Here is a 23855-nt window from a genome sequence, read left to right on the forward strand (position 1 = left end):
CACACACACGCACACACACACACACATTTTATTGCTGTACTTTGTATTGGTGAGGTCAAACGGAAGTGTGTACTTTATATCCATATTGTGCATCCGGCTGCACACTTCAAAGCTGCTAATCTAATCTGTGTTTGTTACACCTACATCTGTAGGAAAAGAAGTGCTGTATTAGCAGATCATGGACCGGTGGATCATGGACTGGTGGATCATGGATCAATGGATCATGTGAAAGGTAAAAGTGCATATAATTATTTAGTGTGTGTTTATGTGGCCGTATATTGTCATATGATCACTTAACAGCTGGACATCCCTTTTTCACTGAATCTTCACAATTGTTCACCAACGCCTTGTGTAGGCACTTTGGCAAATAATGTAGCGTTATGTGCTTGTACCCAATTTCTTGCTTGTTTGAACAAAAAAATTATTGTGCATACCTACCCAGCTGTATTAGTGGGACCTGGCATTAACTGCAGCAGTAAATTCCAACTGTTACTGTATGTTATGTCGCTAACTTAGTGGGTTAATACCCATGCGTGTCTTCACCTATGTGACATGTTATACATAGCGTCCTACTTATTACCAGTCCTACCCTTGATGCTGGCATCTGAGCAGTGCATCCCCAGTATTCCGGTGGGCAGAGACAAAGGAACCTTACTTGCTTTAAGCGTGAATAAGCTCTTCCAACCCACCAAGAATTACCCAGAACTTACATGCACACAAGTTTAGCAAATAAAGTTTGACTAATTTCGTATAATCATTATTGAACATATTGTAGCTAATAGGCAAAAAAAGTTTTGGCAACTTAGTCCCTCTAAACTCCCATTGTTTATGTCAAGTATATATTTGTACTCTGTGTGTGTGTGTGTGTGTGTGTGTGTGTGTGTGTGTGTGTGTGTGTGTGTGTGTGTGTGTGTGTGTGTGTGTGTGTGTGTGTGTGTGTGTGTGTGTGTGTGTGTGTGTGTGTGTGTACGTGTGTGTATGTGTGTGTGTGTTTGTGTGTGTGTGTGTGTGTATGTGTGTGTGTGTATACGTGTGTGTGTGTATGTGTGTGTGTTTGTGTGTGTGTGTGTGTGTGTGTGTATGTGTGTGTGTGTGTACGTGTGTGTGTATACGTGTATGCGTGTGTGTGTGTGAACATGTATGTGTGTACACGTGTGTGTGTGTGTGTGTGTGTGTGTGTACACGTGTATGTGTGAGTGTGTGTGAACATGTATGTGTGTACATGTGTGTGTGTATACATGTGTGTGTATGTGTGCGTGTGCATGCACATGTGTGTGTGTGTGTGTGTGTGTGTGTGTGTGTGTACAAGTGTGTGTGTGTGTGTGTACAAGTGTGTGTGTGTGTACAAGTGTGTGTGTGTGTGTGTGTGTGTGTGTGTGTGTGTGTGTGTGCATGTATCTCTTGTGGGTTACTTACTTGTCCTGCCCCAGGAGGATTTGTCTGCACTGATTCATAGTGCCTGAGTAGTCCCAGTGCTGGTTAACTGGATAGGCATGACTGCTGAAGGCTTTTGTGTGTGCGTGCACGCGCGCGTGTGTGTGTACACGTGCGTGTGTACACGTGCGTGTGTACAAGTGTGTATGTGTGCGTGTGTGTGTACACGTGTATGTATGTGTGCATGTGTATGTATCTCCTGTGGGTTACTTACTTGTCCTGCCCCAGGAGGATTTGTCTGCACTGACTCATAGTGCCTGAGTAGTGTACAAGTGTCCCAGTGCTGGACAACTGGATAGGTATGACTGTGCTAGCACAGTAGGCAAAGGATTTGTGCGTGTGTCTGTGTGTGCTCACCAACCTGGTAATTGCTATAACTTCAATTCTCAGTGATGCTTGGTTGTTGTCACTGTTGTTGTTTTCTTGAGAAAGAAACTTTGCATGTCTCGTATTAAACTTTGTGCACCCACACATTTGCTTGTACAGCACTCCTGTGGGGGCCCTATCGTGTACATGAATGCTTATACTGTAGCACCTGATTAGTGCACAGGGGTATTCCAGTGCTGGTACCTGGGCCAGTAGGTGTGACCACACATACAGCAACCCAAATTATTTTTGGTTTTGCCTGCATGTTTTAGTGTAGTCTGTTTATGTGTGTTAGATGTGACAATATTAGTAGTGAAGGATAAATGATGTGGCTGTGAAGTTTTTATGTGTACTACGGCACAGTAGTTGTTACTGGCAAGGTAACTACCATATAGTGTTGCATATAATACCATCAATTTCACCAAATTATCAGTGTGGGTGTTGCTATAGTAACTGTTGAATACTCATTCAAATAAGTATGTACATCTTTATTTAGTAGTGCAGTCCCCTGCGTACGATGACTACTCCAGGTAAACAAACAAGGTGTGTTAAATCATGGTGTTTGGATGCCTTTACTTCTATGTATACAGTTGTCCAAGTAAAGTGACAAGAGGTTGTCTCGGTCAAGAATCCCAAAGAGTTTGTTCAGTTGGTGAGCCATTGACTGGATATGTGACCAAGTCTGACAAAACCAGGCTTATAGCCCAAAAAATGCATAATACTTAATTTTCTTTATAAGTTATAACAATTCTGTAAAGTTCCCACACAAGTGGTCGAAATGTTAATTTGTTATCATGTTCGGCGAGAAAGTTATTATTATACATATGTCAGACTTTTGAAAAGTGATCAAAATTTGACAGGCTATAAGCCTGGTTTTGTCAGACCTGATCACATTATATTGTACATTAGATGTGATCATTAATACCTACCATTGAAAGTGATTTGTTACTATTCAATGTGATCAAAAATTTCTTTGATGTTCTTGCTAAAATAAAGTTTCATTGAAAGTAGCTAGCACGCTTAACACTTGTTATACTGATTCCTTAAAATGTGTTAAATCATACGTCAAACATTTACAGGGCACCTTAGATTTCTAGTAATATGGTATTCTGAACTTTTGTGTCACATCATGTGAGGTTGAGGCAGCAAGTTGATGTACGCATGTGGTACTGACCTTATGTAGCACTGACAACTTTCTTAATTGTTTATTATTATTGTAATGCCTGCCAATCTTGGGTCGTATAGAGAGTTTGCCTTATGCACACTGTAGCTTCAGTCACACTCTAATGGTGTAGTGGAAGTGCGACTTACCTATATGTACCCCAATAGTACGTGGTATCTTACTATATGCCAGTTGTATGTGTGCCATAGAGAAGGCTACTAACAGGATTGTGAAAGTGTGGCTTGGAGAAAAGTCTCCTGCATGTGTACATGAGTTACTTACGTACTTTGTAACGATTGTGTGCCATTTTCATGTGTATTTTTTGAGTGTGTCCCCTGCATGCATTGTCTGAAACATAAGATTATTAGTTAGACGTCTTGAAATTGGTATCTGTACATTAAGAATTAGTCGGTCCAAATGAATTTGTACAATACACTAGTGAACAAGAAGTCTGCTAGCATGGAGTGTACCATCATAAAGAAGTCTGGCTTACCAGTTGTTAGCCTGAGTTTGTAATGAAAGTGGCTAACAAGTTATAAGCCTTATTTCACCACATAGCTGTATTTTGAGACACCAATTGCAATGTATCAAAAATTCATAATAATCATGCATGGTAAGTACATACTGGAAATGTTTTTAGCAACTGTCATGGCAACAGTTGCTAAGCAATTGTTGGCAGGGATTACCAAATTTATGAAGTTTGCTTTTTTTTGCCCTTACAGTTAATTGTGGTCATGTCACAAACTGAAGACTTGCAAGGAGAGATCGATGCAATTATTAGGTAAGCTGATGCAAATAATTGCGTATGTAGACTTTAGCTTATCGTCATTGTATATTGTATAGGAGGAGAATAGCATACTCAGTTTCAAGTACCATCCGAGTTCTAAAGAAAATTGAAAAATATATCATTATACAGTACTGTTACTGTCATTGTACTGTATGACTGTAGTACTTTTTTACTATTATATTATACACGAATCAATGTCACACCCCATGCACCTACCCCAGATTGGGCAACGGGTAGGAATTTGCAAGGATTAACTCATCCCCAGGGTAGGGGCATTTGCAACACTAATCACCATATTGTTAATGATTCCCGAGATAAATAATACGAAGTAATAGAGATTTAGAACTCGAAGTTGTCCCCAGGGTCTCGGTGAGTAAATTGCCTTTGCAATTCCCTTACCTGGGGTAGGTAGGGAATAACATTGATAGGTACATTATTGTACAGCTGGTGGCTCAATATTTTATATTCATACTTATTTTTATCATGTCACTACAGCAGAAAATGCATGTGCCAGTATGTGTGTAGTCTTCAGTCTTTCATCAGCTCATACACTTATAATGTGACACCTACCCAATCGTAACTCATATTAAAATGTACTTAATTTGCATGGCAGTATTTCTGCCTTAGCGGGAGGCATACACAATAAACACTGTAATGCAGTATTTCAGATAGAATAAGCAGAATTTCACAGTATCTTCCCACAAATAAAAAAGTTTGCAGTTAAATTCATATATAGAAGAACCAATCCCAGTATAAGAATTTATAATTATCATAATGATTGTTCTGGTATTGGGCTCTGGCCATGGGTTGAATTTTCAAACAACAATATTTATGTAAAATTGTGTAATGCATATGTGACCGGATTTGCGAAGAGGGGTCTTCCACACACATCCATTTCTATGAACTTGGAAGCCCATAGCTCAGTGTTCAAGGAAGGTACAAACTTGCAATTTTCTACATCTATTAACTGAAGTTGGTACTCACTACTCTTCAAATTTCAAGGCAATGACTTTTTCCAATCTGAAGTTATGAATAGCCGAAGTTCACAAATTGGATGTGTGTGGAAGACCCCTTTTCGCAAATCCGGTCAATTTTTCTTCTTTTTTGATGTTCAGCTGTATTATTGTACATGTACAGCATGTGTACATGATAATTGAAGGTATATAGTGGGCTGATTTTGCTGGCAATCCCATAAATCATAATGGGTAAATTTTAAACCATAATAGACTGAATGAAGCCTATTGGTTTCGTGTTAATGGATTATAATGTGAAATTTCAAATACAAATTGTGCACTTATAACTTGACATGTACAATATTTATCCACTGCAGTGATACAGAATATAGATTATCTAACTAATGGGGTAATATCGGCCGGATTACTTTGTTATCAGTGAAACAGTCAATTATATTCCAATAGAACAATCACTAGCTAGCTAGCTACCATCCATTATGTCTCTTGTACACAGTATGATAAACTTAGTAATACAACTTACCATGCAATGCAATGTGTGTTTTGTACATGTGCTAGTATGCGTGTTAATTTTAATGTACCACATGAACACTGCAGCTGTTTAATAAAAAAAGTTGAGCAAGTATTGACAACATACAGTATAGATAATTATCACACAATAATCAAACATAATAAATTCAAAAATTAGATAGGAATCATAATTACAAGTCATACCTTAGTTTTCTGGTCACTCCCTAGCCAACAAAAAGGATGCGGACGGGCAGATGATCAGAACTATAGAATCTTACATATACACCAGTAATATAATATACTGTGATAACACACTGTATAGTATTATTATTTGCTCAATTTATCTTGATTTTATTAACCAACATTCTTATAGTCACATACTTATGCTTCTGCAAAATGCACTAGGAAAATTGTTGATGGCTAGTTATACTGCTTTAAAAGAACTGAGCACAACAATGTATAGCTAAGCACTATATTATAGGAATTAAAGGTCTGCTGGTGTACGTATTGTATATAGCTATAACATGTTTTTACTTTCCAAGTGTAATGTCTCATTAGCTACGTATATGCTAGGAAAGTATCTAAGTCTTCAAATGGTCCAAAATGGCATTAAACTATTACGTACACACCAGAAAGTCTCCATTCAAATGTGAAGTCTCAGCCCACTATCTGTTTCCAGCCTCCTTTTCAGTGAACCTAGAGAAAAGTGACCGTCAAAGTTTGAATCATTGAGTGCTCCAGGCTATAGTATTTTTCAGTTATCATGTGGGAAGTTAAAGTTTAAACTAAGGATTGCCACTTGTCAGTGTAGGACTATACAGTTATTTAGTCATGGAAAAGTTGAAATTTGAGCTCATCGAATGTTACCAGCTTTCACATCAGTGTACCTGTGTTCAGTGATAAGGAAGTTGAAATTTAGAAAAGTTACTAGATTAATCATTAGAAGACTACGTACATCTGAATTGTTAGGAAATTGAAGCTATCTGATGTTATAGTTAATGCTACATATTGAAATTACTTTGGTTACTGGTAACAGAAACATTAATAATAGGACAAAACTACAGGGTGTATAGTCAGAAACGTAACGTTTTAGTAGTGCGGCATAATTATACCTAATATTAGAGTTAAGGGTAGAGTGACCGTCCTATCAGAGTATCTCAATATTTTGCAGTGTTAAAAAAATTTGTGTCCTTGGTTTTCACATGCATTTAAGTACCTGTAAATAGTCCTCATAAACTGGGATTCCAGGTTTTCCATACAGGCGGGTGACCAGAAACTAAAGTTTGACATGAAGTGGCCTTAAGGAAACTGCAAGGCAGAAGTTAGAACCAAAAGTTAAGTTAGCACTATGTATTATATTGAGGAATTTTTTTAATTTTGTTAACTGTATTGTAGTAATATTCAAATTCATTGCAGGTATATACCATGTATACACTAGTCATGATCAAAATTTCAGATGCTCACCTGAGTCACCTTATAAGCTGGTGGCTGTATTAGGCTAGATGATGTAGATTATTTTTCACAGAGGATTATGCATTTGGCTCATGGGTGGCACAATTTCAGCAGATGGTGACCTGATCAGACAGACTTCACTGTGTGTACTATTACAATAGATTATGGATAACTAGTTTTAAGCCCATTGTAGAGCCAAGCAGTTGCAGTTTAACATTTTAGAATCCATGTGAGTTTTTTAGCTGCTTCCGTGTGTATAATGAAGGAATTGAAGTTGAGACTGAAGTGTTAATGTAGACCTTATATTGTATGTAGACCTGTATGCATACATGTAGACCTTTTACTTTTAGAAACAAACCATTTGGCTTGTGACCAAAATTAATGCGAATCATGACATCCGTAGATCCAATAACATGCAATATGATTAACACCAAGTTAAATATTATAAATGATGTATAGTAGGCTAGGTAATTATATGGTTAATAGTAGTGTTGAGAATCTTGCTTAGCTTACGTGTACAACACTATACAACTTTATTGAGTTTCAGATTCCTTACAACTATTTTAACATACAGTACATGAAAAAGTACTACAGTCATACAGTACAATGACAGTAACAGTACTGTATAATGAAACATTTTTCAAATTTCTTAGAACTCGGATGGTACTTGAAACTGAGTATGCTATTCTCCTCCTATACAATATACAATGACGATAAGCTAAAGTCTACATACGCAATTATTTGTATCAGCTTACCTAATAATTGCATCGATCTCTCCTTGCAAGTCTTCAGTTTGTGACATGACCACAATTAACTGTAAGGGAAAAAAAAAGCAAAATTCATAAATTTGGTAATCCCTGCCAACAATTGCTTAGCAACTGTTGCCATGACAGTTGCTAAAAAACATTTCCAGTATGTACTTACCATGCATGATTATTATGAATTTTTGATACATTGCAATTGGTGTCTCAAAATACAGCTATGTGGTGAAATAAGGCTTATAACTTGTTAGCCACTTTCATTACAAACTCAGGCTAACAACTGGTAAGCCAGACTTCTTTATGATGGTACACTCCATGCTAGCAGACTTCTTGTTCACAAGTGTATTGTACAAATCCAATTCTTAATGTACGGATACCAATTTCAAGACATCTAACTAATAATCTTATGTTTCAAACAATGCATGCAGGGGACACACTCAAAAAAATACACATGAAAATGGCACACAATTGTTACAAAGTACGTAAGTAACTCATGTACACATGCAGGAGACTTTTCTCCAAGCCACACTTTCACAATCCTGTTAGTAGCCTTCTCTATGGCACACATGCAACTGGCATATAGTAAGATAGCACATACGCACACAATTACCCAAACACACTGTGACACTACCAAAAAGCTACCATTACAATCCCCTTAACGTATGTAAGCCAATACTCCAACAGTAAAATACCACGTACTATTGGGGTACATACAGGTAAGTCGCACTTCAACTACCATCATTAGAGTGTGACTGAAGCTACAGTGTGCATAAGGCAAACTTTCTATACGACCCAAGATTGGCAGGCATTACAATAATAATATAATACGCAACTGAAAGTTGTCAGTGCTACATAAGGTCAGTACCACATGCATACATCAACATGCAGCCTCAACCTCACATGATGTGACACAAAAGTTCAGAATACCATATTACTAGAAATCTAAGGTGCCCTGTAAATGTTTGACGTATGATTTAACACATTTTAAGGAATCAGTATAACAAGTGTTAAGCCTGCTAGCTACTTTCAATGAAACATGATTTTAGCAAGAACATCAAAGAAATTTTTGATCACATTGAATAGTAACAAATCACTTTCAATGGTAAGTATTAATGATCACATCTAATGTACAATATAATGTGATCACCCAGGCTTCTATAGCCTGTCAAATTTTGACCACTTTTCAAAAGTCTAACATATGTATAATAATAACTTTCTCGCCGAACATGATAACAAATTAACATTTCGACCACTTGTGTGGGAACTTTACAGAATTGTTATAACTTATAAAGAAAATTAAGTATTATGCATTTTTTGGGCTATAAGCCTGGTTTTGTCAGACTTGGTCACATATCCAGTCAATGGCTCACCAACTGAACAAACTCTTTGGGATTCTTGACCGAGACAACCTCTTGTCACTTTACTTGGACAACTGTATACATAGAAGTAAAGGCATCCAAACACCATGATTTAACACACCTTGTTTGTTTACCTGGAGTAGTCATCGTACGCAGGGGACTGCACTACTAAATAAAGATGTACATACTTATTTGAATGAGTATTCAACAGTTACTATAGCAACACCCACACTGATAATTTGGTGAAATTGATGGTATTATATGCAACACTATATGGTAGTTACCTTGCCAGTAACAACTACTGTGCCGTAGTACACATAAAAATTTCACAGCCACATCATTTACCCTTCACTACTCACATTGTCACATACTAACACACATAAACAGACTACACTAAAACATGCAGGCAAAACCAAAAATAATTTGGGTTGCTGTATGTGTGGTCACACCTACTGGCCCAGGTACCAGCACTGGGATTAGAGCTGAGCGATAGTGGCAATCAATCGATTATCGTGATAGCTATTAACAATCGTGATCTTGATAGTATACTATCGTGCTATCATGATTACGTATTCATATCTGTGCTTAGTCAAAAATATGGATAACAAAAGCAAACATGATAGTGTTGAACTTCAGAAAACTGTATAAGACTGGTAGCTTGAACGTGGACAACAAAGATAACAATTGTAATACTGACACATAACATTTATTAGTGGAGTGTTAGAAAAGCAGATAAGTGGTGTGTACATAATTGGAGTATTCATGTGCTGTATACGTGAAGTTGAGTGTCTTTAATAACTGCTAATAACTATCGTGATACTACCGTTATCCTGATATAAAAGTTACTATCAATCGTGATAGTGATAGTTGTACTATCGCTCAGCTCTAACTGGGATACCCCTGTGCACTACTCAGGTGCTACAGTATAACCATTCATGTACACGATAGGGCCCCCACAGGAGTGCTTTACAAACAAATGTGTGGGTACACAAAGTTCCACTATTATACGAGACATGCAAAGTTTCTTTCTCAAGAAAACAACAACAATGACAACAACCAAGCACCGGGAGGATTTGTCTGCAATGACTCATAGTGCCTGAGTAGTGTACAAGTGTCCCAGTGCTGGATAACTGGATAGGTATGACTGTGCTAGCACAGTAGGCGAAGGATCTGTGTGTGTGTGTGTTTGTATGTGTGTCTGTGTCTGTGTGTGCTCACCAACCTGGTAATTGCTATAACTTCAATTCTCAGTGAGGCAGGACAAGTAAGTAACCCACAGGAGATACATGCACACCCACACACATACACCCATGTACACACACACACACACGCACTTGTACACATGCATGTGTACACACACACACACACACACACGTACACACACACACACACACACACACACACACACACACACGTACACACACACACACACACACACACACACACGTACACACACACACACACACACACACACACACACACACACACACGTACACACACACGTACACACACACACACACACACACGTACACACACACACACACACACACACACACACACGTACACACACACACACACACACACGTACACACACACACACACACACACACACACACACACACACACACACACACACACACACGTACACACACACACACACACACACACACACACACACACACACACACACACACACACACACACACACACACGTGTACACACACACACACACACACACACACACACACACACACACACACACACACACACACACACACACACACACACACACACACACACAGAGTACAAATATATACATGTATACTTGACATAAACAATGGGAGTTTAGAGGGACTAAGTTGCCAAAACTTTTTTTGCCTATTAGCTACAATATGTTCAATAATGATTATACGAAATTAGTCAAACTTTATTTGCTAAACTTGTGTGCATGTAAGTTCTGGGTAATTCTTGGTGGGTTTGAAGAGCTTATTCACGCTTAAAGCAAGTAAGGTTCCTTTGTCTCTGCCCACCGGAATACTGGGGATGCACTGCTCAGATGCCAGCATCAAGGGTAGGACTGGTAATAAGTAGGACGCTATGTATAACATGTCACATAGGTGAAGACACGCATGGGTATTAACCCACTAAGTTAGCGACATAACATACAGTAACAGTTGGAATTTACTGCTGCAGTTAATGCCAGGTCCCACTAATACAGCTGGGTAGGTATGCACAATAATTTTTTTGTTCAAACAAGCAAGAAATTGGGTACAAGCACATAACGTTACATTATTTGCCAAAGTGCCTACACAAGGCGTTGGTGAACAATTGTGAAGATTCAGTGAAAAAGGGATGTCCAGCTGTTAAGTGATCATATGACAATATACGGCCACATAAACACACACTAAATAATTATATGCACTTTTACCTTTCACATGATCCATTGATCCATGATTCACCAGTCCATGATCTGCTAATACAGCACTTCTTTTCCTACAGATGTAGGTGTAACAAACACAGATTAGATTAGCAGCTTTGAAGTGTGCAGCCGGATGCACAATATGGATATAAAGTACACACTTCCGTTTGACCTCACCAATACAAAGTACAGCAATAAAATGTGTGTGTGTGTGTGTGTGTGTGTGTGTGTGTGTGTGTGTGTGTGTGTGTGTGTGTGTGTGTGTGTGTGTGTGTGTGTGTGTGTGTGTGTGTGTGTGTGTGTGTGTGTGTGTGTGTGTTTGATACATATATCATTACATATGTACACAAAATGGCCATGGAAGAGGTTACAAAAAAATTAAGATTCTATAGCTATGTAGAAGACTGCAGTAACCTGCATTGCAAAACTGTTGAAAACATTTCTGTGCGGAAAACACACATACACACAGACTTTCAAGAGAGCACAACAAGATAGTACAACTGTTACTATAGTACAGCACACATGTAAGCCATCAATCTGTGCAAAAACAAGTCCATGCTTTCTGCTATGGAATACCAATTCTAGACACATAAGTAGTCATGGATACTAAACATATAAGGAAGCAAAGGGTACATATCACTTGCCACTAATGTTAAACACTATAAAAACCACCCCAAGTGTAATATAAAAGGTATGGTCAAGCATACCTCACAAACATTTCTGCTTATTTTGAGGTTCTGAGGCTGCAATTTTTCCATATGCTACTGTGTGATTGACTTGGGATCAGTCTAGTGTAAGCCTTTTTACAGATAACTCAAACATCCCTCTTTAAAGGTAGGGACGTAGTGGGGTTTCAACAAGCTTCTTTGTCCCAGCACTGGGAAATTTTAGTGATGCACCAATTAATTGGTAAATAATCAGAAATCAGTTTATCAGCCAAATTTCAGCATATCAGTAACAGTAATTATTAGCAGATAACTTAGTTGATTAACTTTACTGCCACTGTTTTCATCAAAAATAAAATAACAAAAATGTATGAAATTTTGGCAAACATCGGATCGGTATCGGCCATTGATTTCAATATCGGCTAATGGGATAAATCTCTTATTGGCACATCACTAGGAAATTTGACACTAGAGTTTGTTAAATCCCCTGCCCCACCCTACTCCAAGGTGGGGAGGTGGACACTGATAGGTGCATAACACATGACAGGTACATTGCTCTCAACAATGAAAAAAGAAAGCCTACACTTCAAGTATCAACTAGCTATAAGCCATACCCTATTTATCTGCTAATGTGGAAGCCAACCTCAGTGGTAGCAGATATACCTGTGCCACTACTAGCTGCAGACCGATGAAGCAACTCTTATTATTATTATATTATTATATAAGTACTGTGCAGAAATCTACAAAAGATTGTAATGCACAGATATTGATCATAATTACAAAACATTAGCCAAGTGCCATAAATCTACAGTGAAGGAAAGAGTTTATATTCTTGACACTGTTTGACATTTAGGGTCTGTACATCCGATATTTGTTAGTAAATGGTTGGATATAATATGTAGGTGTATCATTGTTGGATGTGGATCCATCTCCAACTTCCATAGTAGAATTGTCGCTGGAAGAATTCAACGATTCAGTTCTGGGATTAGGTATGAAAGTTGAATTAATGACTTCACCATAAATTTGGCCTTTAACATAGAGTTTGGCACGACGAATTTTAATGTGTTTTTTGTCAGTTCCGGAACAAATCAAGCTCCAACGCTCCTTTAGTAATACTTACTCTCTTAGTTTTTCCTCTTTATTCATATCAGGTTTGATTTGTATGCCTTCAGGGATTTTAGATCTATTGGATAAGACAGTGGCTACATCAAAAGCACGGGATAGTTTCACTAGTAGAGGTCTTGGTTTGGTTCTAGATGAATTAAACTTTCCCAGACGCAAGCAGTCCCTAATAGAAAGATCACTAATGTCACCATTAGCTTTGTTCAGGATGTTAACACAGGAATCAATGTCTGACTTGGTACGACTACTTCTTGGGATGCCAGTAGGACTTTCTTTGATACCATACACCACAACATTGAATTTACGATCTGTAAAATTATTTGACACAGTAAATTTGCTAACAGGTGCAGGCTGATTGTATGCACTACTTGAATTCTGTGGGGTTACTGTTGACATTTGTGTTCCCTTGCTTTGCAAGGCTGTTGGCTGGGTGGCAGCAGCTGTGAGTTCTTTGTTAAACTGTTCAAATCGTGAATTAAGGTCAGCTACAGATTTAGTCAACTTCTCTTCTATAACATTCATCTTTGCAGCTATTGAGTTCTGTTTTTCCTGAATGTCATCAAAAAATTTAAACGCTACTTCAACTTTTGGCTGACAAAGTTTACAGAAAAACTTGACACGCGAGTTTATGTTAAAAAGTACCTTCAGCTCATCTTCAGTTAAGCCAGCACATTTACTGTACTCCCACTGTCCACACCAGTCACAACTGATACAGTCATTTTCAACGTTCTCGCTGCACGAAACACACGCGTAGTGAATGGTTTTGCCCTCCTTGGCTGGTGGGGAGATGTCAGGTTGTCTATCTCGCTTGAACGGGTGCGACATACTCCGTCATAAACGAAGACTGTAGTCACTTTGGACGATAAAACGAAGAGCTTGATTTTGAGCAACGTCTAATTGATGCCCACTCCGAGTTTCTTAATTGTCTGTACCCAAAGTTCAGAAGTTACAACCATAGATTCATGTTCCAACACAACACAACACAAGCGGGGAAATGGGAGTGCTTCTTAATTTTCATCAGTCTAGTAAATGATCTAGTCACCATAGACCAGCTCACTGAAAGGCATAAACTTGCATGGGTAGGATGGAGGCTAGGAGCTATACCCATGAAAGCTGGACCGTACGTACCAAGGTACGTACCCCTCATTCCCTTTATAATGAGAATTCACCTTCACTCAGCTTCTGGTCTGGTTCAGCAACTGAACAATCACTGTCATAGTCACCCTGACTCACTTCTCCACAATCACTACCACATACTGTTCACCCGGTCATCACGAAAACATTTGAACTGATCAGTATCCGCTAGAGAATCCTGATCTACAACAGTACAAGCGCCCAGATAGTATCCGTATATCCTCTACCAGACACTTCGACCATATAGTTCAAAATAAGGCCTTGTGCACTATTGAACTATATGGTCAAAATAAGTACGAGAATAGGTTGGCGTGCGTGCGTGCGTGCGTGCGTGCGTGCGTGCGTGCGTGCGTGCGTGCGTGCGTGCGTGCGTGCGTGCGTGCGTGCGTGCGTGCGTGCGTGCGTGGAGAAACTTCTCTGGACTCGTATATTTATCTATATACTTAGTGTTTAGTATATGAAAAATGTTAATGATTACCCATCATGATTTACATAGTTAACTCTTTAGTATTGTTTGTGCAGAATATAGTTAGTGATGTCAGTTACTGTGAAGCAAAATCACTGATAACAAAACCAATCATTTCAAGTGTAGTATCTAGCAGAATGTATCCAACACATGATCAGATTACTTTTTTTAATAGAACCTACCACATCATGAAAAAAAATGCTAGCATTAAGGCCAACATTTATTAATTCCTTGTTTCCCGTCACCCGCCCGCATACCCACTTTGCCTACCGCATTGGTAATTATTATTGCATTTAGAATTTATAACTATTTAGAAATACGAAATATTTCTATGTAAAGATCGAAATACTCTAATAGAGCAGTCAGCCATACACTCAGTTATTCTGCTAAAACACATTTCAATGATATTTATTTGCTTGAAAGCATTTTTGAACTACTTACCTTGTTGCTAAACGTCTTCCTAAGTGCTTACTTGTCTGGTATGCTTATGACAAGCTCTTAAACATCCATTGTAGTCAGCTAGAATGCTATTTTAGACTAGTTAGCTTATGGACAGTTAAGGCTGACCAAAATAATAAAATTTTAGTTATTAATAATAATAACCGCCCGCCCTCATTACCTGATTGCTCTCAAGGTGACGGGAAACAAGAAATCTTATTATGTTGGCCTAAAGTTAGTGAGCATAATTTTACAATAAGTGTATACTCCATTAGCAACAAGTAAAGGAAAAACTAAATCGTTTACTGTGATGTGCTTAAACTACGTAAATAGACTTATTCTATGGCATCTTTACAAGTAATAGGATCCGGTATTTTGTCATTTTTGATGGTTCATACAATTATCTGCACAGTTACAGGAAGTAGAATTCATGTAGCCAACTAAAAATCCATATAGTCATGTTGCAAACATTCATATTTGGTATGCAGTAGCCTGCATATATAGATCACCTTCAACCTCTGTCTCTGAATGTTTAGTGGAGCTCTGCAGTGTTATTTCAGCTCTGTTGACCCTCACCAAACATATTGTCCAATTTGCTTTCCTCACCAAGTGCCAGTGTTACATGCTACACAGATCTGCTTTCTGATTTTCAAACGACACAGTATGTTACTGCTCCATCTAAGGTTACTGACTGCCCTGCTACATTAATTGATCATTTACTAGCTATGCCTATTCTATCTGTGTCATGCTCCAACCAAACTATTAGTCTTAGCGATCATCACTACAAGGTGTTGGAAATTGACATCCTTGTTGTGAGGCCTATAGCAATGGCGGATCCAGGATGGCAAATGCCTACCTCCCCTCACCTTGTGAAGGAGCCAGCCATGCTTCTGATTAAAATAGCTACTAAACTTTATCAGGCCAAGGTCAGTTTATCAACTTATGAAAATATGCACATTTTACTAGCATTTATTACAAATTCACCTAAAACCAAAGTCAAACTAGCTGTGAAATTGTCACCCAGCACCTTTGTGCATACCAAGCGCCTCTAAAATAATTATCGTATTGCTGTTTAAGACATTCAGAGCCTTTTAAACAACTTTGTAAGACTTTACAACCATCTGAAAAGGCTAAAATGGCAAAAATCAACAGTGAAACACTACTAAGAGGGGATTATTTGCTGCTTCAAAATTGCAGCATTGAACTAGAGAATCTGGCTCTCCCCAACCACCTACAACTTAGCCTGTTTGTGCCCCTCCCCTTGCCAGCTCCTGGATCCGCCCCTGTATAGTACACCATGTTTCAATTTGATCAGTTCATAAATGCCCTTGGGATGAGGTCAGACAGTCCCTTTCAATTGCTCCTTGACATGTGATGGATACATATGATGACATGTGGGATTTTTTGCTTCCATCTTGTTTCAATGTTTGGATGATTATGCTCCATCACGTACTGTCTCCATTAAAAGTTCTTGTCATCCTACATCATGGATGACTCCTGATCTTTTGGAAAACATTAACAGAAATCAAAAGCTATATGATCAGCAGATCTACTAAATTAGATACAGTAACTGACATCTCCTACTATAAACAGTTGAAAAACAAGTTGAAATTTCTCATTCGGGAAGCAAAAATTTTCTATTTAATCAGTTACTGTTGAAGTTGAAACAAATTGTCATTGTTCAGCTGATTTATATGGTCAGGCATAAATAATATTTTGGGCCGTTTTCATTCCTGGGATAATGCAATTGATGGCAAACTTTCTTTAATAATTTCTTTTGTACAGTTGCAATTACTACTGACCATAATTTTCAGTTGTAGTGCAACAGAACCAGTTGATGCTCCGGCTGATGCATTTCAGTTCAACACGATATCTGAGTCTAATGTCTTATCATTATATTTGCATCATTAGATGTTAGTGTTGTCACGTTTGGGCTATGCCTTACCAATGTGGGGTCCTGCTATTTCCAAAATGTCTCTAAATTATCTTTAACATCAGCATAATTGGGATGTACGTGTATAAAAAAATTTGCTCATGTGTCTGCCCATTGCATGTCGGTTGGTTTTCTACAGAATGTTTAATTCAGTACCAAACATTATGTGCTATGACATGCAATGTTTAGTTTACTACACCCTCCTATCTCAACATACTTACTCAACTTGGTGCCCTTCAACACATGGTAATGTTGGCAGATGTTGGCAATCACAAACTTAAGCTTGTTTTTTGCTATCAGGGAGCAAAGTGGTGGAATCAACTTTGTCAAAAAATCTTTTCAGAGTGTGATTTTATGTCCACTCTTTATAATCACATATTGTATTCTTATTAAGTTGTATGTGTTAAGTATTATTTGTTGTTGTTGTGTTGTGTGTATTGTATGTTCAGTATATGAACTGTTGTTATTATACATACTTTATTGTGCTGTTGTTGTACAGACTCACATGAACTTGATTTGCATGATTGCAGCCAGCGGCGGAGGAAGTAGTTGATATGAGGGGGGGCTGGGCTGACCCAGACTTATTTCTATAGTTTGGTAAGGTGAGACCAAAAAAAAAAAAAAAAGGTCGCAACCAACTGACAAGAGCTTTCCACCTCACCAGCTACCATTTCTAGCTGATAAACTACATAAAAATCCTTACATAGCTCGCTACACACTGAATACTTTATTAGAGTGACTGCTCTATTAGAGTATCTCGATCTTTATCACGGTTTTCAGCCCCACTCCAAGAAAGATAATTTCGGTGTGATATCATTCTGAGGGGGGGCTAAGCCCCCCCCCTCAGCAGATCGAGGGGGGCTTCAGCCCCATAGCTCCCCCCCCCCCCCCCCCCTTTCCGCCGCCTATGATTGCAGCTAATCATAAACATGAAACAGAAACTGCATGTACCACATTATTCAATTAGAGCATGGCTTTTGTACGATTTTCCGGGTCTAAGATCATAAGAAGTATTTCCTCATTTCCTTTTAAACTGTTAATACAGTCTGTAAAAAGCTTATTCAATATGGATGCTTGTGTTAAATTTAATTTCCTAGTGTTTATGTTTATCAGTGGCTTTCCTTCTGTAAAGTTGCTGGTGTAAAAATATTGGCTATAGTGAATAGTAGATCTCAGCATATGTGTGGCAATGTAGGATATCAATTATTTCTCCAAAAGCCTTCTGTTGCGCACACACACACGCACACGCACACGCACACGCACACGCACACGCACACGCACACGCACACGCACACGCACACGCACACGCACACGCACACGCACACGCACACGCACACGCACACGCACACGCACACGCACACGCACACGCACACGCACACGCACACGCACACGCACACGCACACGCACACGCACACGCACACGCACACGCACACGCACACGCACACGCACACGCACACGCACACGCACACGCACACGCACACGCACACGCACACGCACACGCACACGCACACGCACACGCACACGCACACGCACACGCACACGCACACGCACACGCACACGCACACGCACACGCACACGCACACGCACACGCACACGCACACGCACACGCACACGCACACGCACACGCACACGCACACGCACACGCACACGCACACGCACACGCACACGCACACGCACACGCACACGCACACGCACACGCACACGCACACGCACACGCACACGCACACGCACACGCACACGCACACGCACACGCACACGCACACGCACACGCACACGCACACGCACACGCACACGCACACGCACACGCACACGCACACGCACACGCACACGCACACGCACACGCACACGCACACGCACACGCACACGCACACGCACACGCACACGCACACGCACACGCACACGCACACGCACACGCACACGCACACGCACACGCACACGCACACGCACACGCACACGCACACGCACACGCACACGCACACGCACACGCACACGCACACGCACACGCACACGCACACGCACACGCACACGCACACGCACACGCACACGCACACGCACACGCACACGCACACGCACACGCACACGCACACGCACACGCACACGCACACGCACACGCACACGCACACGCACACGCACACGCACACGCACACGCACACGCACACGCACACGCACACGCACACGCACACGCACACGCACACGCACACGCACACGCACACGCACACGCACACGCACACGCACACGCACACGCACACGCACACGCACACGCACACGCACACGCACACACACAAACACACGCACGCATTGTGCTTTTGGATAGGCAGTTTCAGGTGACTTTGCAACTAAGACACATATATAAGATCAATTCAATTGATACTAAAGTAAAAACAATAAGCATTCTGCCCTTGAGTGATAAACTGCTTTTCCTGTTCACTTAGATGCTATCTAAAAAAGTGGTTCCAAGATAATAGCCATGCACCATATGATGGAACCCTTTGATATTAAGCACTTCTAAAGATAATTGTTGTGTTAAACCTTTGTCAGTAACTGCTTTTTAACCTCCTACAAAGCCTAATGGTAAACCTCAGCAGTAAAATAATTCTGTGTTGAATAGCATTTTCTACCACACAATTGCAGTAGCTATGCTGCAGTATAGCTAATTTAGCTTTCGTGCCTATAAGTTAAATATAAATGTTAATCTACACACATCTTCTACTCTGCATGGCTCAACTGACACACTTCAGTGAGCTAATATTGAAGAATATAAACAAAATTATCAGATTTAGAAGCAAGCATGTAGCTTAGAAAGAAGCATTGTCCCAAAAGTAATTATACCAGCAGTACATATAGGTAAGTATCGATATTTCATAATCAAGGTACCCACCAAAAAGTACTTTCAATGCAGCATATATTGATGATGGAACTGCATGGTAGCCATTGGTTCCTATAATTATTATTATCATTCTAATGTAACCCTCATATATGTATGTAGCTAATTTAGTTACATTTTATATGTGCACATCTTTTATATGAATATATTAATCAAATTTGTAAATTGAAGTCATTAATATTAAGAGTTAATAGTAGTGGAGAGGTATTATTAACTTTTGTTAATATTCTATAGTATATATTCGGAATTACCCCATTGTACATGCTGTGACTGGTCAACTGATCAAAATTGTGACAACATTTCCATAATCATGTACTAATGTTTAATACAACATAATGGCAAATAATTTAACTACAAGAGCATGACAAGATGATTATACACTTTCCTATTCTCAGTGAGCAAACACCACAAACACCATCCAAGTGTTATAAGCGTTTACCATGCAAGAGATGTCCTGCAGGTACAGAAAATTTGTAAATGTCTTATGCTATTATAGTTCACTGTATATTTATATCCACACAGACATGCAGCTATATGATCATTTCATTTATTTATGTATTAGCTACACAGTGATCAACAGTATAATGTGGACTGATCTTCATCAAAACTGAAACACTATAATAATGAGAGATGCTCCTTGAAATTGTCAATATTATTGCATTGAGGGATCACATTTTATTTTACTTTATTTTATTTTATTTATTTATTTATTTAGTTATTAAGGCTTTACAGCATAAGTGCTGAAGGCCTGTAGGACACCCAATCCTACAGCCTGTTTAAAGTTGTTACAGCAGGGTAAAGAATTTCTAATCTTAATTGCTTCAGTAAAAAAATTGCTGATAAAACAATCAATACAGGGCTGTAATACCATACCTGTTTCACTTCCCATACAAAAGTCTCAATAGTAGCAGTGAAATTTATCCCGTATTTCACTGGTAGCAGTGAAAAAGTTGTAATTGCAATTTCATTGGCTAGAATTTATGTTAACAATTAGTGTTGACACATGTTTAGTACATAGTGACAAATTGCGTACATGGCAATGCTAATGCACAGCATGCGTATATGCAGCGAGTATGGTATTAACTGGGAATAGCATGGGTAGCAGTGAAATTTTGGGATAAATACCACTCTTGTTGTATTGGAAATGGTAAATTTCACTCGGCTTCGCCTCGTGAAATTTATCCCCATTTCCAATACAACACTCGTGATATTTATCCCAAATTTCACTGCTACCCATGCTATTACTAGTACTAACTGAATAAATTTAATAAATTTCCTCTGGTGCATGACTAATGAATACAATGCAATGTATACTTCTGGTGGTAAGGGATTTCATTTTAGAGATTAACCTTATTAAACATGACAGCTCTTCTACAAATTCTTGTTTGACAGAGCGTAGGCCAAGATAGTCTTGTTAGCAACTGAGTAATATTATAATCATACACATCAGGCTACAATTGTTGAAAAAAAAGCATGTCATATGCATGCATGGATTCTACTTTGGTATTGTTCTTATCGTAATGGAATCCACACCATAGATGCGTACTTGAGTATAGGTACAATCATAGGACTAATGCTTACTGGCTTTGCAGTTAGTATAGAGAAGAAATATGTCAGCAAAAGACCATTATAATTGCTTGGGTATGGTAATAATACCTAAAGATGATAAATCATACAATTTTGCCAACAAAGATAGGAAAGGACTAATTCATTATCATTTATTTATTTATTATCTAATTCATCCAAATGGAAGGGGTGGCACCAAAGACTCATGCATAATCAGAATCTGAAGGTCTTACACACAATCATGTGCAGACAATTTGATATACTACATGACATACACACCTTATTTTCAATTTCAAGACATAATAAAAAGGAAAGAAACCTTGTAATTCTTTCATGTGCTGTGAAAGATTCCACAGTTTAAAGTACTGTATCCAAAATACAGTAATTCCACAACACATTTTATTACAAAAACAATACATGCTGGACTTTCATACATTATGTATCCCATTCCTTTTAAGAATGTAGTGTAGTAGTATTTAGTCTAAAGTATACAATTAGTTGATGATTCATTTAAATAATAGCCAGGATAGAATTGTAACTAATTTAGGCATTCTTCCCTCCATTACTCCTTGTGAAAAGCATGCACACTACATAATGGCGCATGTGTACAAGATGATGCCATGATAGATTTACAACCACTAATTCAGTATGTAGTTTGTTGCCTCAGCAATAAACAAAAGTTAACAGGCTAGCTTCCTGGAGTGGTGGGTCAGGAGCAGAAATCAACTTTTAGCACCATCTGTCATCTGGTTGCATAAGTGCATATCATAATTAAATTCCACATTCCTTTATAGTAGTGGAATTGAGTTGTATCTGCCACAATTGTCTAATTGTGTCATCTGTGCATTTGGTGCCCGGTTTTAGTTTCTTAGCAATTAGAGGTCGAACTAGAGAAGTTGGAGGTCTAACTAGAGAAGTTTAAGTAAGTGTTTAACAGGATAAACCGTCGTCCGTCATTCTGAGCTGCTGCTGCCAGAGAAGTCATAAGCTGCTTGACTAAGATCGCTAAGCTACGCCAGTGAAATCCCTCACCACCAGCTTGCAACCTCCTAGTTGCTCCGCTACAAAACCAGCTAAGTCACACTGCATGTGTATAACTGTCTTAATTTAAATATAGCTATTGCATTATTCAACTATCAACTGAGCGCGTGACGTAAAATAGTGGGTTTACCGGCTCACGCGGGCTTGTTTTCAATAGCGATAGCTATCACCTAACAAGCAACGCGTCCCGATAGTGCTGTGAGGGGTTGCTCAGACAACCACTGATCGTGCGGAGGGGCTCGTCGAGGCGCTGGATCTGGCTCTCGGGCGGTCCTTCGCTCCGCCGGATTGGCTGTCGTAGCTTGGATCCCTTGGCGGAGCGAAAGTCCAGAAACCTGCGTCATGCCGAGGATGAACTCCATGACTCTTTAAAGCTGCAGGCTGACGCAACAACACATACACGCAGACGAAACTCCATCTGTCACTGGTCAGGCTTCCTATGCGACTCCCACAGCGTCATCTAAACATGCCAACGCAACCGCCAGTCACAGTGACGCCGTGGCTACAATGAACAACGAGTCACTGCGTCTACTTTTGTCACAATACAGCTTGCAAACCTATTGCACCCAAATACCTGTCACAGGTCACCGTTGCTATTCCCAGTCCACAGGTTTCCCTGGCACAACTCGTGCTTCCTACTTCTGGAACAACAGTGACCCCTACCTCTCAACCAGCAGTCAACCCGAACATATTTCCTCAGCTGCAGTCTACAGCTAGCAACCAAAGCTCCTCAATCAACAGCAACTTACACTTCAGGCCATGTCCCGCTGTTCTGGCCATCTTTGGGTAGCCTCAGCCAGCTACAACTGCATACCCAAGAACTAGCCATTCTTGGTACTACTCATCCTCCTCCACTAATAGCTCCACTACCGGCACGTTTGCGCACTGGAATCCTTGTGGAGTAGTACATAGAATTCAATAGCTCGTTCGCCCATGCCATATCCTCTGTACCCGACACACCCACCACTCAGCAGCATATATGCAAATGTTTTTCATGTGGAAAATATCATCTCAGAGTGATGCGCTTCAACTTGCCCCAATCCCCACCCACTCCAAAAATCAACTCCTTTGCCTCATGGATGGTGGCCTAGAACATGTATGTCTCCACCATTCCTAGTCCCGAGTGCTAGAAATGTTCAGCTACCAGTGCATTATACTCCTTAAACTATTGTTGCACCGATACACATTTTTCACATTAATTTTACCAATATCAATATTTGCCTATTCTTGTAAAGGTTATGCTGATGTTCAGTCCTTCAGAAGAAGGAAGGGGGAGCAGGATATCACCTAAATTAAATTGCAAATGTAATGATAATTTAATCAATGTAGTTAATTGAGTGTGCATACGATTTTACAATGTTGTTGAAGTATTGCCACTAACCCCTT

General features: G+C 39.5%; 2 long non-coding RNA genes across 2 annotated transcripts; one reads left to right on the forward strand and one right to left on the reverse strand.

Moving 5' to 3' along the window:
* Positions 1-3940, forward strand: LOC136236687 (uncharacterized). The gene is made up of 5 exons (XR_010692200.1): positions 1-232; positions 2297-2343; positions 2391-2452; positions 3685-3743; positions 3806-3940. It is a non-coding gene; the product is annotated as an uncharacterized lncRNA (long non-coding RNA).
* A 3270-nt stretch (positions 3941-7210) lies between these two features.
* On the reverse strand, positions 7211-14445 carry LOC136236688 (uncharacterized). The gene is made up of 6 exons (XR_010692201.1): positions 14177-14445; positions 11230-11294; positions 8923-8969; positions 8814-8875; positions 7438-7496; positions 7211-7375 (listed from the first exon to the last, which is right to left on the reverse strand). It is a non-coding gene; the product is annotated as an uncharacterized lncRNA (long non-coding RNA).
* Between the last annotated feature and the right edge of the window lie 9410 nt (positions 14446-23855).

The sequence above is a fragment of the Dysidea avara genome, chromosome 10 (genome assembly GCF_963678975.1).
Source record: "Dysidea avara chromosome 10, odDysAvar1.4, whole genome shotgun sequence".
Lineage (NCBI taxonomy): Eukaryota > Metazoa > Porifera > Demospongiae > Dictyoceratida > Dysideidae > Dysidea > Dysidea avara.